This window comes from Gossypium hirsutum, chromosome A07, assembly GCF_007990345.1.
Source record: "Gossypium hirsutum isolate 1008001.06 chromosome A07, Gossypium_hirsutum_v2.1, whole genome shotgun sequence".
NCBI classification, from domain to species: domain Eukaryota; kingdom Viridiplantae; phylum Streptophyta; class Magnoliopsida; order Malvales; family Malvaceae; genus Gossypium; species Gossypium hirsutum.
The window spans coordinates 46650934-46666034 of NC_053430.1; the positions used below are offsets into that span (position 1 = coordinate 46650934).

Sequence of the window (15101 nt, forward strand, 5' to 3'; positions counted from 1 at the left end):
CTCATACATCATGACTTAATCAAATTGGTAACTAAGTCTCGTTACTCGAAAACTTACCTCGGATGTTGTCGAACGATTTCGATGGCTATTCGACCACTTTTTCCTTCCCTTTATCGGATTTAGTTCCCCTTTGCTCTTGAGCTTAATTTAACAAATAAATTGATTTAATCATTTGAGCATCGAAAAGAGGAACTCAAGGTACTTAGCCCATATATATACATTAGACATTAAAGTCACATACATGTGAAATCATGAATCAACTCAACATATTAATCCACACTCCCTTTTAGCCGATTGTCTAAACCAAGATAAAGGCATCAATATGCTTGCCTCTAACCGAATACATGCAACACTAATCTTCTCATGTGGCCGAGTATGCATGTATATGTTGAGGCCAATTATATACTTAATACCACACATAAATGGCATACCAATACATCATGTGCAAACATATATATATATGTGCAAGAGCCAAATCATAAGGTTGATTATAACCATTTCATATATTTTCATCATGTACCCGAATGCACAAATACATTACAATAACTTCCAACTCAAATCATGTTACAAATTTATACTTCACAAGGATAAATCATTAACCAAATATAATCATATATCTGAATTCACATGTATATTTTATTTTTACATGAAGCATAGCCGAATCATTTTAACCATGAGTAACATAACAAGCATAAATCATACTTATGGATATACCATGGCCGATTGCTTCATGAAGTTGCTAAGACCTACCTTTTTTTTCAAATTCTCACACACACTCTATCATCGTCATACCTCACCAACACAACATCTAGCATCCACCAAGAAGACAACACCCATGGCCAAGTATCATCTCCCTCACATAGCAAAGATTTAGACCATGGGCTAGGTAGGACTCAAGCTAACAACTAAAATATACATGAATCTCATGGAGCAACATCAAACATACCTTAGCCTAGTTACATGCATGGCCGAACCTCTTCAACCTTTCTTCTTCCTTTCTCCTTAAAGTTTTCGGCCAAAGATGTTCAAAGATGAACACTTTTTTTTTGTTTTCTTTCCTTCAACTCACGGCAATGGGGGGGAGGAAACAATCACACACATTCTTTCTTTTTCTTTTTCATCATATTCCCTTTCATTATTTTATTACCATGCTCCTTATTTTATTTTTCCTAACATACATCACTAACATAACATGTTGGTGACATGTTTCCACCCATAGCATGGCCGGCCACTATGCTTTAATTTGGCTAATTTGACATGCAAGGACAAGCACTTTCCCACATATATTAATAGGCCACTTGAACACTTGCCTAGCATATTTCTAAATTGTCTCACATAAGTCCCTACTAATAAATTTCACATACACTGACCAAATTAAAGTATGGAACTATCATACAAGCATTTACGCACATCATAAACACAGAATATAACCTTTAATTATTTATAAGACTCAGTTTCGTGGTCCCAAAACCACTTTCCGACTAGGGTCAATTTAGGGCTGTCACAGAGGCGATATGTGAAAATGTTGGTAAATTTTTTGTAGAGTCGCCTCGATGCTGTTGAAACACTGAGTGCAGTATTGTTCAAAGCGATGAAGGTGGTCAGAAACTTCAGACAATGAAGCAACTGTATGAACTGGCCGGTGACTCGGTGGTGGCTGAGAAGGTGGGTCCTCCTGAAATGCAGGGATATTATCAGGAATATCCTCGGCATCATCCTTATTGGTAGCTCGTGCAAGTCGGTACTGAGGAGGGTCGAACCCACGATGATGCTCAATCATCCGCATATGAAGCATTCTTTAGATGCCCTGTGGGGACATCTGGCCAATGAGCGTGAGTGAAGAGGATTGTGTCATTGTATTCAGGAGCCTAAAGTATTGCGCTAGACGAGTCACATATGGGCCAAGGCTGATGACTCCCTTTCGGTGTCACTCGATTTGATGGCGAAAGGCAAGGGCGATGAAGTAGGCAAGATAAAAAATGTGCCTCTGCCTCATGCTCCATAGGAAGTAGGCGTCGTGAGTGTTAATGACACCAGTGCTCTCTCATCTCCCTGTTAATGTGTGTGCCAAAAGAACGTGGACATATCACAGAGTTGGAGTTAGAGCCGATGCCTTCGAGAGGCTGGGGTCATAGATGCCTGTAGCAGGCATCATGGCGTTCTAACATGATGAAGGCGCATAGTGGATGTGGCGGTGGAGGTGGGGAAAGTTGTCAGCCTCCATGAAATCGTCTGTATAGAGCCCCAAAGCAACTCCAAATTCTGGGACACTCAACTGCCGTACCAGACCGCCAAGGTAAAATTGGATTGTTCCTGGGTCATCGTGCTCCGCCATAACTGTCTACAACTGAAACATCGAGCATTGTTCCAAAGTGAACTCTAGACACGTCGACTCGATGACATCAAAGAATCGGTCCCATAGAGCGGTGGCTAGGAGGGCCCTAACCGAATTAGCTAGGTGGACCTGTTTTAGTGCGGCCCAATCGATGCAATGTCCCATACCAAGTGGTCGGGCACGTAGGATCTGAAATAATTCCTCTTGGGGACCTAGTGGAAATTGGAGGAATGGATGTCGTATCTCAGTGGTGGGACCCGAGGAGGATGCCACTCCTTTTCACTTTTTAGAGGCGGGGACGAAAGTCTTCTTGCCTCTAGTATTTGTCATGGTGTGCCTGAAACGGGAAAACATTTCATTATGAATAGAAGCTGCAGAATTAACACTTAATCAAAGACATCGATAAGCTTAGGAGGAGATAAGACAAAAATATGACTTAGAGGACTCTATTAAGATAATAAGATGGAAATGTAGTCCTATATGCACCATTAACCAAACATGCGAAAACAAAAATTTGACAGTGTTTGAATCTAAATTAAGAGTATACGAATATAAGTGGTCATAATAAGAGCAAAGGAAAATTACAACTAAGCTAACAATACAACTCATAGTACCTAATAAGCAAACAAGAAAGAAAATCCTACGATAAGTAACAAACTACCAAAATTAACTAGAAGCAGTATGGCGAAGGTAGAATAATAGTGAAACCAAAAACAGACATACCTAAAGAAATATAATAATGAATCTAAAACTAAGAAAATTAATAATAATATAGAAAAATGGCAAGAATAAAATAAAAATAGCAAATAAATAAGATAAAATATAAGCAAATAAAAGAAATTAGAGGAAATGGGGGAAAGAAGGTGAACTGACGCCGGGATGGATGGTGGCCGAACGGAGGTGGTGTGGGTGGGCTTGAGGCATGCGGATTGGGGCGGGGTGTGATGGAAAAAGGAAAATAAGGTTAAAGGGTTGAGCAACGATGGAGAAAAGTAGATGAAAAAGGAGGAAGAAATAAAGGAAAGGAGAGTGGAGTATTGGTCGCCAGAGGCTCGTCGGAGAATGGTGGCCGGAATGGAGAAGGTGAATAATGGAAGGGATGATGAATAGTAATAGAGGGGTTTTAAATAGGAAATGGTAAAAATTAGGGTTAGGAGAGGGGAATAAATGGGGGCCATGGTCGTGTAAGCCTCGTTTTAGGCCACACGGCCGTGGCCTACGCCCGTGTGGTGTGGTCCTTGCCCATGTTTTTCGTGAAATCTTAGTCAGTGTTGCACACGGTCCCTTCGACATACCTGTGTCCCCGGTCCATATGGTGCCCACAGCTGCATCGCACGGCTGTGTGCTCATTCGTTCACTTCTCCCACACCTGTGTTCGGTACACTATGCCCGTGTTTATGACTTGTGCTTATGGTCTGATGATTTAAGTAAGTATCGCACATGGCCTGTAGGTACGCCTGTGTGCATATGCCGTATGGCTCCCACGGTTGCATCATACGGCCATGTGGTGATTGAATTGTTTTTCACACACCTGTGTCCATTAATCAAGATTGCACATGATTTTCGGGTACGGCCGTGGCATCAGCCCGTGTTTTATTCTGACTTTGTTGAATGTTTCGATCTTTGGGCAAGTTTTCAAACGGCCTCAAGTACGCCCATGTTAATGACCGTGTGGCTTTCACAGCCGCCTCACACGACCGTGGTGATTTAACATATGCCATGTCTCTGCTTGATTTATTTGGGAAATTAAAGTGCAGTTTCACCACGGTCGTGGCGATTTATCACAGCCCGTGTGTCATCCTGTCTTGGGAAAATGTTTGTCCTGTTTTAGCACAGCTATGGCCATGCCTGTGTCTCCTGCTCGTGGGGATCCCACGGCTTAAAGCATGCCCGTGTGCTAGGCCATGTATGCCAAGAATACCTGTAGTTAGATTGTAAAACAAATGGAAAAACAAACTAAGTTATTTAGTGGGATTAGTGCTCGAGTTGCCTCTCGAGAAGCGCTTGTTTAGAGTCTAAGCTCGACTTTACCTTGTGGGAATGTTAGGCGGGTTCGTGGTGCCGTAGCTCCTCTCCATTGTCTTTAAAATTCTCACCGTTATAAAGTTTAAGATGATGCCCATTTACCTTGAAAGTGCCTTGGGTTAGGTGACTTACCTCTGTTGTGCCATATGGAAAGATAGTTTGGACTACGAACGGACCTGATCATCATAATTTAAGCTTCCCAGGAAATAATTTGAGCCTTGAGTTGTATAACAGGACAAGATCTCCAACTTCAAATTACTTGTGTTGCTTTAAAAGAGCATCATGGCGGCGCTTCGTTGCTTCCTTGTATAATCGTGAGTTTTCATAGGCATTAGCTCGCCATTCATCTAGCTCGTTCAACTGCATCAATCTCTTTTCACTTGCGAGTTTGGGATCAAAGTTCAAAAATTTTATAGCCCATAATGCTTTATGTTCTAGTTCAAACGGTAAATGACAACTCTTCCCATAAACAAGTCTGTAAGGAGATGTTCCTATGGGGTTTTAAAAGCGGTTCTGTAGGCCCATAAAGAGTCATCTATTTTCTTTACCCAATCCTTCATATTTGACTCTATAGTCTTTTCTAATATGCGTTTAAGCTCTCGGTTAGCGACTTCGACTTGTCCACTAGTTTGAGGATGGTAAGGGGTAGCTGTTCTGTGGTAAACTCCATATTTCTTAAGGGTTTTATCAAATTGAGCATTACAGAAATGAGTGCCCTCTATCACTGATAATTGCTCTAGGTGCTCCAAATCGAGAGAAAAGTTTCTTAAGGAACTTCACCACTACTCTAGTATCGTTAGTAGGTAAGGCTTGGGCTTTCACCCATTTAGACATATAATCAACGGTTACTAATATGTATTTATTTCCAAACGAGCTAGGGAATGGACCCATGAAATCAATACCCCATAATCAAATATCTCACATGAAAGCATGTACGTTTGGGGCATTTCGTCACGTTTAGATATATTACTTATTCGTTGGCATATATCACAAGTAGCAACATGTAACACCCCGTGCCCGAGACCGTTGCCGGAGTCGAACACAAGGTGCTGACCGACTTAGTTCATTTACTTGCACAGTTCATTTTAAAAATTTCCAGATAGCTGGCTAACTGTGTCGCTGTCACCTTAAAAATCATATCTTGAGTTCCACAACTCGAAAATCAGTTTCGTGATTTTTCCATGAAACTAGACTCATATATGCATCTAAATTTTTTTTTTATAATTTTTGGTCGGGCCAATTAGTACAGTTTATTAGTTAAAGTCTCCCATGTTACACGGATCGACTACACTGACCTTCGCGCATTACGACTTGGATATCTCCCTATACAGGGCTTCAATACTGATGCCGTTTGTTTCTATAGAAACTAGACTCAAAGAGGAATCTATACATATATGGAATGACTCCTAATTATCTCTGGTTAATTTATAATGAATTTCCAAAGTCGGAATAGGGAATCCAGAAACCGTTCTGGCCCTGTTTCACGAAAACCTAAATATCTCTTAACATACAACTCATATGACCGTTTCGTTTCTTCCATATGAAAGTAGATTAATCAAGGTTCATTTACATAATTTATTCACTATTTAATTCCATTCCTACTATTTTTAGTGATTTTTCACATCCACATTGCTGCTGCTGTCAGCATCTGCCTTTAAGGTAGACTTTACCTATTTCATAGTTTCCATGATTCAATTAGCCCTTTTTTTTTGCATACATAGCACAAAGTATAATCATGATTAACCGTTCCAATGGCTAATTGTTTCCAAACATTTCCATACCTCTTAGTGATCAACATACAAAACGATTATAGTACTATGCTAAAAAAGTATATAAGCCATTTTCGCATGGCTATCCAAATTTACACAAAATCCATGGGTACATGACCAACAACAAGAAGGGTAGTCCTATACATGCCATTTCAAAGTTCAACCAAAATTGTACCAAAAGGGGGCTTTGATAGTGTGGGAGACTTTGACTTCCAAAATCCCGAGTCCGATAGCTGACGAGCCAAAATCTATAAAACAGAGAAACAAAGAAACGGAGTAAGCAATTTATGCTTAGTAAGTTTTGAGCAAGGGATTCCAGCACAACAAAAGTATAGCATTCATATAGCTAAACGGATAATTTCATATGCACAAATTCTCAATATCATACTTACTTCACATTACCAACCCTTATGTTCATACACAAAAGATCAACTTAGCCAAAGGCCGGTAGCTCATTTATCGACTGAGCGAATACAGATTTGTAAGGGATCAACTAATTCAAAGCACACACGAAACATACCTCATCGCTGGGATTTTACGAGCGTATTAATTTAAATTTTTATAGCAAGATCGCTCGTTCCCAAATCAAGCATCTTCGGGGTTTAGCCGGATATAACCACTCGCACAAGGCCTTCGGGTCTTAACCCGGATATGGTCACTAGAATAAATGCCTTCGGGACTTAGCCCGGATATAGTCGCTAGCACAAATGCCTTCGGATCTTAGTCCGGATGTATTCGCTTAGCACAAAAGCCTTCGGGACTTAGCTCGGATATAGTCGCTTAGCACAAAAGCCTTCGGGACTTAGCCCGGATATCATTCGAGTAACCATGCACATATATCAATAAATCATGACACATTCATATTTCATTTTCATTACCAAAGCTCAAACACAAGACACTTATCACATTTACAATTTCGGCTCAATAGCCACATACAAGAGCATGATTTTGATTTACTTAAGACATAATCTAATCGAATCATAATTTAAGTCCCATTACTCGAAAACTTACCTCGGATGTTGTCGAATGATTCCGATGGCTATTCGACCACTTTTTCCTTCCCTTTATCGGATTTAGTTCCCCTTTGCTCTTGAGCTTAATTTAACAAATAAATTGATTTAATCATTTGAGCATCGAAAAGAGGAACTCAAGGTACTTGGCTCACATATATCCATTAGACATTAAAGTCACATATGTACGGAATCATGAATCAAACTCAACACATTAGTTAATACTCTCCTTAGCCGAATTTTCTAAGTCAAGATAAAGCCTTCAATATGCTTACCTATGGCCGAACAACACATCAACCTATGTACTCATTCATGTGGCCGATTATGCATGTCTATGTTGAGGCCAATTATATACTCAATACCACACACAAATGGCATACCTTTTACTAATTAATGCATTACATATTATAACTCAATATGCATCCATCATGTACTCCATAACCGAAACACCATCATATGTAAATATATACCTTGAGATATTGTATATGTCATACCAATACGTCATGTGCAAACATATATATATATATGTGCAAGAGCCGAATCTCAAAGTTGATTATAACTAAACATGAACATAAATCCAAAACACAAATCTTACCTACCATGCAATAAGCATAAATCATACTTATGGATATACCATGGCCGAATACATCACAACACCATACCATTTCAATTTTGGTCATGGTTAAACAAAGAACTTAATGTCTCACTCAAAAATGCTAAAAAGAAAATCCAAGAGTCATCAATCCACCATCACATGTATCATTAACAAGCTTCATATTTAGCATGCAATGGCATTAACACAAAATCCACCTAGGCCGAATATCATCCCCATGACATAGCAAAGATTTGAACCATGGGCTAATTAGAACTCAAGCTAGCAACTAAAAACATGCATGAATCTCATGGCACAACCTCAAACATACCTTAATCTAGATACAAGTATGGCCAAACCTCCTCCTAATCCTCTTCCAAGCCAAACATGAAGCAAGAACTCCTTCCTTCTTCCTTAAAATTTTCGGCCAAAAGAAATGAAAAAGGATGAACAAATTTTTTTTTCTCTTCTCCAACTCACGGCAATGGGGGGGGGAACACTCACACACATTCCTTTTTTTTGTTTTCTTCCTTCCATTTCTTATTAGTTTATTGCCCATGGTTCTTATTTTATTTTTCCATTAACACAACATGTTGCATGACATGTTTTGCCCATCATCCCTTGTCATGGCCGGCCACTAGTACTTAAATGGGGGGAAATTGACATGCAAGTCCACCCCTTTGATTACATGCACTATTAGGCCACGTGCATTTGCCTAGCACATTTCTAAATTTTCTCACGTAAGTCCTATCAACTAAATTCACATGCAATTAACTAAATCGAAGCTTAAAACTTTCACACATTTATATTCACATATTTTAGGCAATAATTATCACATTCAAATAATTTGGTGACTCGGTCTAGTGGTCCCGAGACCGCTTTCCGACTAGGGTCACTTTAGGGCTGTCACATAACATACCTGTTTGCGACTTTGAATAGTGTGGGCCAGTAATTACCTGATTCGAGTGTTTTATGTGCGGTCCTAGTTCCATTGTAATGTCCTCTAGTCGGTCCTGAGTGGCAATGTTCCAAAATTTTAATTGCTTCTGTCTTTGTAACGCATCTTCGAATTACCTGATCTGCACATATACGAAAAAGAAAAGGTTCTTCCCAAAAATAGTTTTTCACATCATTGAAGAATCGCTTCTTGTTCTGATGTGTCAACCCTTTTGGTATAACGTTAGCAGCTAAATAATTCACAATGTCTGCAAACCAAGGTTCCTCAGAGTTAGATATAGCAAAGAGTTGTTCTTCAGGGAATGAGTCATTTATCTCCTATTCGTCAAGTCCCTTGAGATGTGGGTTTTCTAATCTAGATAGATGATCTGCTGCAAGATTTTCTGCTCCTTTCTTATCTTGAATTTCTAAATCGAATTCCTGCAACAGTAAAATCCATCTTATTAGTCGAGATTTTGCATCTGTTTTAGTAAAGAGGTATCGAAGAGCTGAATGGTCAGTGTAAATGACAACTTTAGATAATATTAAATATGGTCTAAATTTATCGAATGCAAAAACCACATCCAAAAATTCTTTCTCAGTCGTTGTATAATTTTCTTGTGCGGTTGTTAAAGTTTTACTAGCATAATAGATAAGTTGAAAGTGCTTGTCTTTCCGCTGTCCAAGAACCACACCTACTTCAAAATCACTCGCATCACACATTAGCTTAAAGGGTAAATTCCAATCAGGTGCAACTACAATTGGAGCATTAATTAATTTATTTTTAAGAGTACTAAATACTTCTAAACATTCCTGACTGAAATTGAAAGGTACATCTTTCTCTAGCAAATTCGTTAAAGGCTTAGTTATTTTAGAAAAGTCTTTAATAAATCTTCTATAAAATCCAGCATGACCTAAAAAGCTTCGAATAGCCTTAACTGAATTAGGGGAAGGTAGTTTCTCAATAGTTTCAACTTTTTCTTTATCAGCCTCGATTCCCTTGCTAGAAATTTTGTGGCCTAACACAATCCCCTCACGAACCATGAAGTGACATGTTTCCCAATTCAGTACAAGATTTGTTTCCTCACATCTCATTAAAACTCGTTTTAAATTTTTAAGGCAAAGATGGAAAGAGTTACCAAATATCGAGAAGTCATCCATAAATACCTCCATAATGTCTTCCACGAGTTCTTCAAAAATGGCCAACATGCATCGCTGAAAAGTAGCAAGAGTATTACATAATCCAAAAGGCATTCGTCGATAAGCAAACGTACCGTATGGACATGTAAATGTCATTTTTTCTTGGTCCTAAAGAGATATTGGGATTTGGAAATAACCAGAGAGTCCATCTAGAAAACAATAATACATATGTCCAGATAATCTTTCCAACATTTGATCAATGAATGGTAAGGGAAAGTGATCTTTTCTTGTAGCATCGTTCAATTTCCTATATTCAATGCAAACTCTCAATCTTGTGACTGTTCACGTTGGAATTAATTCGTTCTTCTCATTGGCCACAACAGTCATGCCTCCTTTCTTAGGAACAGCCTGCACAGGACTCACCCAAGAACTGTCAGAAATAGGATAAATAATTCCAGCATCTAGAAGTTTAATTACCTCAGCTTTTATGACTTATTTCATGTTAGGATTCAATCGTCTTTGAGCTTACACACAAGGTTTGTATTCATCTTCCATTAAAATTTTGTGTGTGCAAAAAGAAGGGTTGATCCCTCTTATGTCAAAAATTTTCCAAGCTATGGCTCTTTTGTGCTCATTTAATACTTGGAGTAACTCGTCTTTTTCGGTTGGCTGTAAATCTAAAATAATAATTACTGGTAATGTGGAATTATTTCAAAGAAACACATATTCTAAGTGATATGGTAGTTGCTTTAATTCCAACGTAGGTGGTTCTTCAACAGAGGGCTTTAATTTCAATTCATTGTTTACCTTAATACCCTAGTAGTTCTTTTGTCTCAGTGAACACTCATTTGAATTTAGTTCAGCTTTTATCTTATCTATCACAAAATCATCATCATTTACCTCCTCTCCTTGGGCAAGACACAGTTTCAATGTGTCCTTATGCACGATTTCCTGTAAAGAATCTTGAGTAGCATGATCAATAGAGTCAATAAAATAACATGAGTCATCCTGTTCCCTAGGAAATCTCATGGCATCATAAATTCTAAAAATAATCTCTTCGTCACCTACCCTAAGCACAAGTTTACCATCACCCACATCAATAACAACCCTAGCAGTGGCTAAAAATAGACGACCTAAAATTAAAGGCACCTCAACATCCTCATCCATGTCAAGCACAACAAAATTAATAGGGAATATAAATTTATCTACTTTTACGAGTACATCCTCTATAATATCCCTAGGATATTTAACAGATCTGTTAGCTAGTTGAATACTCATCCTAGTAGATTTTGGTTTCCTAAGGCCAAATTGCTTGAACATTTTGTAGGGCATCAGATTAATGCTAGCGCCTAAATCAGCTAGCGCCTTCTCAACATTTAAACTACCAATTAAGCAGGGAATAGTAAAACTTATTGGATCTTTCAGTTTGGTTGGAAGTTTATTTTGAAGTATAGTCGAGCACTCCTCGTTGAGTTTCACTGTAGATAATTCTTCAAACTTCCTTTTATTTGTTAAAAGCTCTTTCAAAAATTTTGCATATGTAGGCATCTGCGAGATAGCTTCAACAAAAGGTAAGTTAATATGTAATTGTTTAAAAAGTTTAAGAAATTTACCGAATTGTGCATCCATGCGGTCTTTCTTCAACTTTGCTAGGTATGAGATTGGTGGTTTATATTCCCTCAACACTGGTTTTTCATTGTTTTTCGGTTTTTCCTCCTCATCTTCTTTTCTGTCAGCTTTTGGTGGCAGCTTCTTTTCAGATTTAGCTAACACTTTCCAGCTTCTTTGTAACTGCTTTCACATGCTCTTTTGGATTGGGTTCGGTGTTACTAGGTATACTTTTTGGTGGTCTTTCTGAAATCATCTTAGCCAGCTGTCCTATTTGATTCTCGAGCCCTTGAATTGATGCTTACTAATTTTTAAGTGCGGTTTTAGTATTCTAAAAACGAGTCTTCGCTACTGAAATAAATTTTCTCATCATCTCCTCAAGGTTCGGTTTTTTCTCTTGCTGGTACTGTTGTTGTTGAAAGCCTGGAGGGGGTGGTGGTCTTTGATTTCCTTGGCCTCCCATGAGAAATTTGGGTGGTTCCTCCAACCTGTATTGTAAGTGTTACTATAAGGATTATTTTGAGGCCGATGATTATTACCCATATAATTCATTTGCTCGTTCTCCATGTTAGGGCTGTAGGATGGATATTCTAAATTGCTCGTTCCACCTCCACTTGCATCGCACTGCATTACTGGGTGAACCTGTGTAGAACCAAGTAAACCATCAAATTTTCTATTCAAAAGTTCTACCTGATTGGAAAGCATAGTAACCGAGTCGACGTTAAAAACGCCGGCTACTTTCGTTGGCTTTGTCCTCATAACTTCCCGCTGATAATTATTCAGTGACATCTTTTCTATGAACTCATAAGCCTCTTCAGGTGTCTTATTATTGATAGTTCCACCAGCTGTTGGGTCAATCTTTTGTCTAGTCGAGGGATTCAAACCGTTGTGAAAAGTTTGAACTTGTAGGCAAAGGGGTAATCCATGGTGAGGGCACCTTCTCAATAGATCTTTATATCTCTTCCATGCATCATAAAGTGTTTCTAAATCCATTTGCACAAAAGAAGAGATATCATTTCTTAATTTAGCCAATTTAGCCAATTTAGCAGGCAGAAAATATTTAAGCAAAAATTTTTCGATCATTTGTTCCCAAGTGGTGATTGACCATAGCAGTAACGAGTTCAACCACTGTTTAGCCTTATTTCTCAATAATAATGGAAACAACCGAAGGTGAATGACATTGTTAGAAATACCATTGATCTTAAAGGTGTTGCAGAATTCCAGAAAATTTGCTAAATGAGAGTTTGGATCATCGTCCTGCAAACCATCAAATTGAACAAACTGTTGTATCATTTGAATCGTGTTAGGTTTCAGTTCAAAATTATTTGCAGCAACAATAGGTCTAACTATACTCGATTCAGTTCCTGTTAAAGTAGGCTTAGCATAATCATACATAGTACGAGGAGCAGGATTCTGATTTACTGGATTTGCAGCAACGACATGAGGTAACGGATTATTCTGATTATCAGCCATCTCCTCAGTTGTGGTATGGATATCGGCCTCTCGCTCTTCCTTTATGTATTGTAGGCTTCGCCTTATTTCTCTTTAGTTCCTGCGAGCTGTGCTTTCGATTTCACTATCAAAAAGTAGAGGTCCTGACGTGTTTTTTCTAGTCATAAACTATAAAAACCTGCCAGAAGTAAAGAAAAGAAAATTTAGTAAATAAAAACAAAATTAAATTGCAATAAAAATAAAATGGCTAAAGTAATAAAAATTAAGTGTTCCTAATATCTTAGTCCCTAGCAACGGCGCCAAAAACTTGGTGGTCGTAAAACTAGTTAAAAATTCGACTAAGGCAAGTGCACCTATTGAACAGCAGTATAGTTATGGGGAGACTGGAAATATCGTATCCACGAGGACTAAAAGTACTAGTAATTACTATCTTTTTATTATCTAGCCTAACAATTAAGAGAAGGTTTTTAAACTAACACTAATTCTCTAATTAACTAAGATTGCGACAGAGATTAAAGTTGGAAAATACTTTTGGAAAGCCGATGGAGAAAACAATACCAAAGGAAGAATCCACCTAGACTTCACTTATTATCTTTGAATTAGACGATTTATTCACTTGACTTAATCCGTAATAATCCCTGATTTATGTTAATATCTCTCTTGAGACTAAAAACAACTGACTCTAGGTTGATTAAACGAAATCTCTTTCTAATTAAAACCCTTATTGTCGTATTAACTCGATCTATGGATTCCTTTATTAGATTTGACTATAATCCGATAGATTTATGTCGTCCTATCTCTAGTATTACATGCAAATCCGCTTAATTATGAATGATCTACTCTTAAACAAGGACTTTTCCTCCACTAGATAAGCACATTGAAACCTGCATTAATATCTTAAAATATTAAAACAAGGGTTAAACTCACAATTAAGAATAAGAAAAAGTATTTATCATATAACTCAATTAGTAATAAGATTCGTCTTAGGTTTCATCTCCCTTAGGTATTTAGGGAGTTTAGTTCATAATAATGGAAAACATCTCAAAAATTGGAAAACAACAAAACATAAAGAAACCCAAAGAACTTCTAGGAATTTGGATGGAAATCTTCAGTCTTGATGTAGATCCTCCTTTTGAGCTGATCCCGATGGCTGTTCTTGAGTATTTTCTGCCTTCGCTTCTCTGCGTCCCTTTAATCCTCTTCTAGGGTCTTTAAATAGACTTTGGAATACCCAAATTAGCCCAAAATTAGCCTTTTTTCAAGTAGAATTAGACTTGGGCTCGACAGGGACATGGCCGTGTGCCACAACCGTGTGAAGATGCTCAGGCCGTGTGTAATTCTGACTTGGTTTAGTGTCGACACGGCCATGAAACACGGGCGTGTGGTCTACCCGTGTGGAAGTGCCTAGGCCGTGTGAAACACTGAATTAGGCCCAATTTGTCCATTTTGGCCCGTTTCAAATTCACTAAAACCAAAGAAAAATCATTCATAAATATGCCAAGCATGGGGTAAAAATATGTATATATTATAGTTTATCAAGGTGGCACAATAATGGTTAAATCCCAGAGAAAGGAAGAAACTTGAGAGAAAAATGAGAGAGGAGAGGAAAGGAACGACTATGGTTGAAAAAAAGACTAAATGCTGAAAAAAAGTGAAAAAGTGGTATTTATACCTAGGTTACTAAGCTTGGGCAGCACAAAAATAGGGGGAAGGAGAAAAATTAGCAAAATTAAGCTGTTTTGTAAGGGAATGGAATCAAACTTGAGTCCTTGAGCTAATTGAATTATCTCCTTATTTTCTTTTAACCACTAGCCAATTACTCATCCTTGAAATATTTTACAACCTTTAAATAAAAAAATTTGCGATGTTACAACTCTCCCCCCTTAAAGAAATTTAGGCCTCGAAATTTACCTGATTCAAAGAGATGAAGATATTGAAGTCGAATTGAGTTTTCTGGTTCCCAAGTAGCCTCTTCAATGCTATGATCCATCTAAAGCACTTTAACTGAAGGAATTTTTTTCTTCATCAAAAATTTGACCTCATGGTCCAAAGTTTGAACAGGCTCCTCTTTAAATGTTAAATCTGGTCTAACCTCTATCTCTTCAACTAGTACAACATGAAAGGGGTCAAATTTATACTGTCTCAACATGGATACATGAAAAAAATCATGTATGCGATCCAAATCAAGAGGCAATTCAAGCTGATACGCCACTAAACCAATACTTTAAAGTATC

At 38.0% G+C, this 15101-nt stretch overlaps 1 non-coding gene across 1 annotated transcript; it reads left to right on the forward strand.

Moving 5' to 3' along the window:
• Positions 1–12334: 12334 nt before the first annotated feature.
• On the forward strand, positions 12335–12441 carry LOC121204039 (small nucleolar RNA R71). Its single transcript, XR_005898967.1, has one exon. It is a non-coding gene; the product is annotated as a small nucleolar RNA R71 (small nucleolar RNA).
• The last annotated feature ends 2660 nt before the right edge of the window (positions 12442–15101 follow it).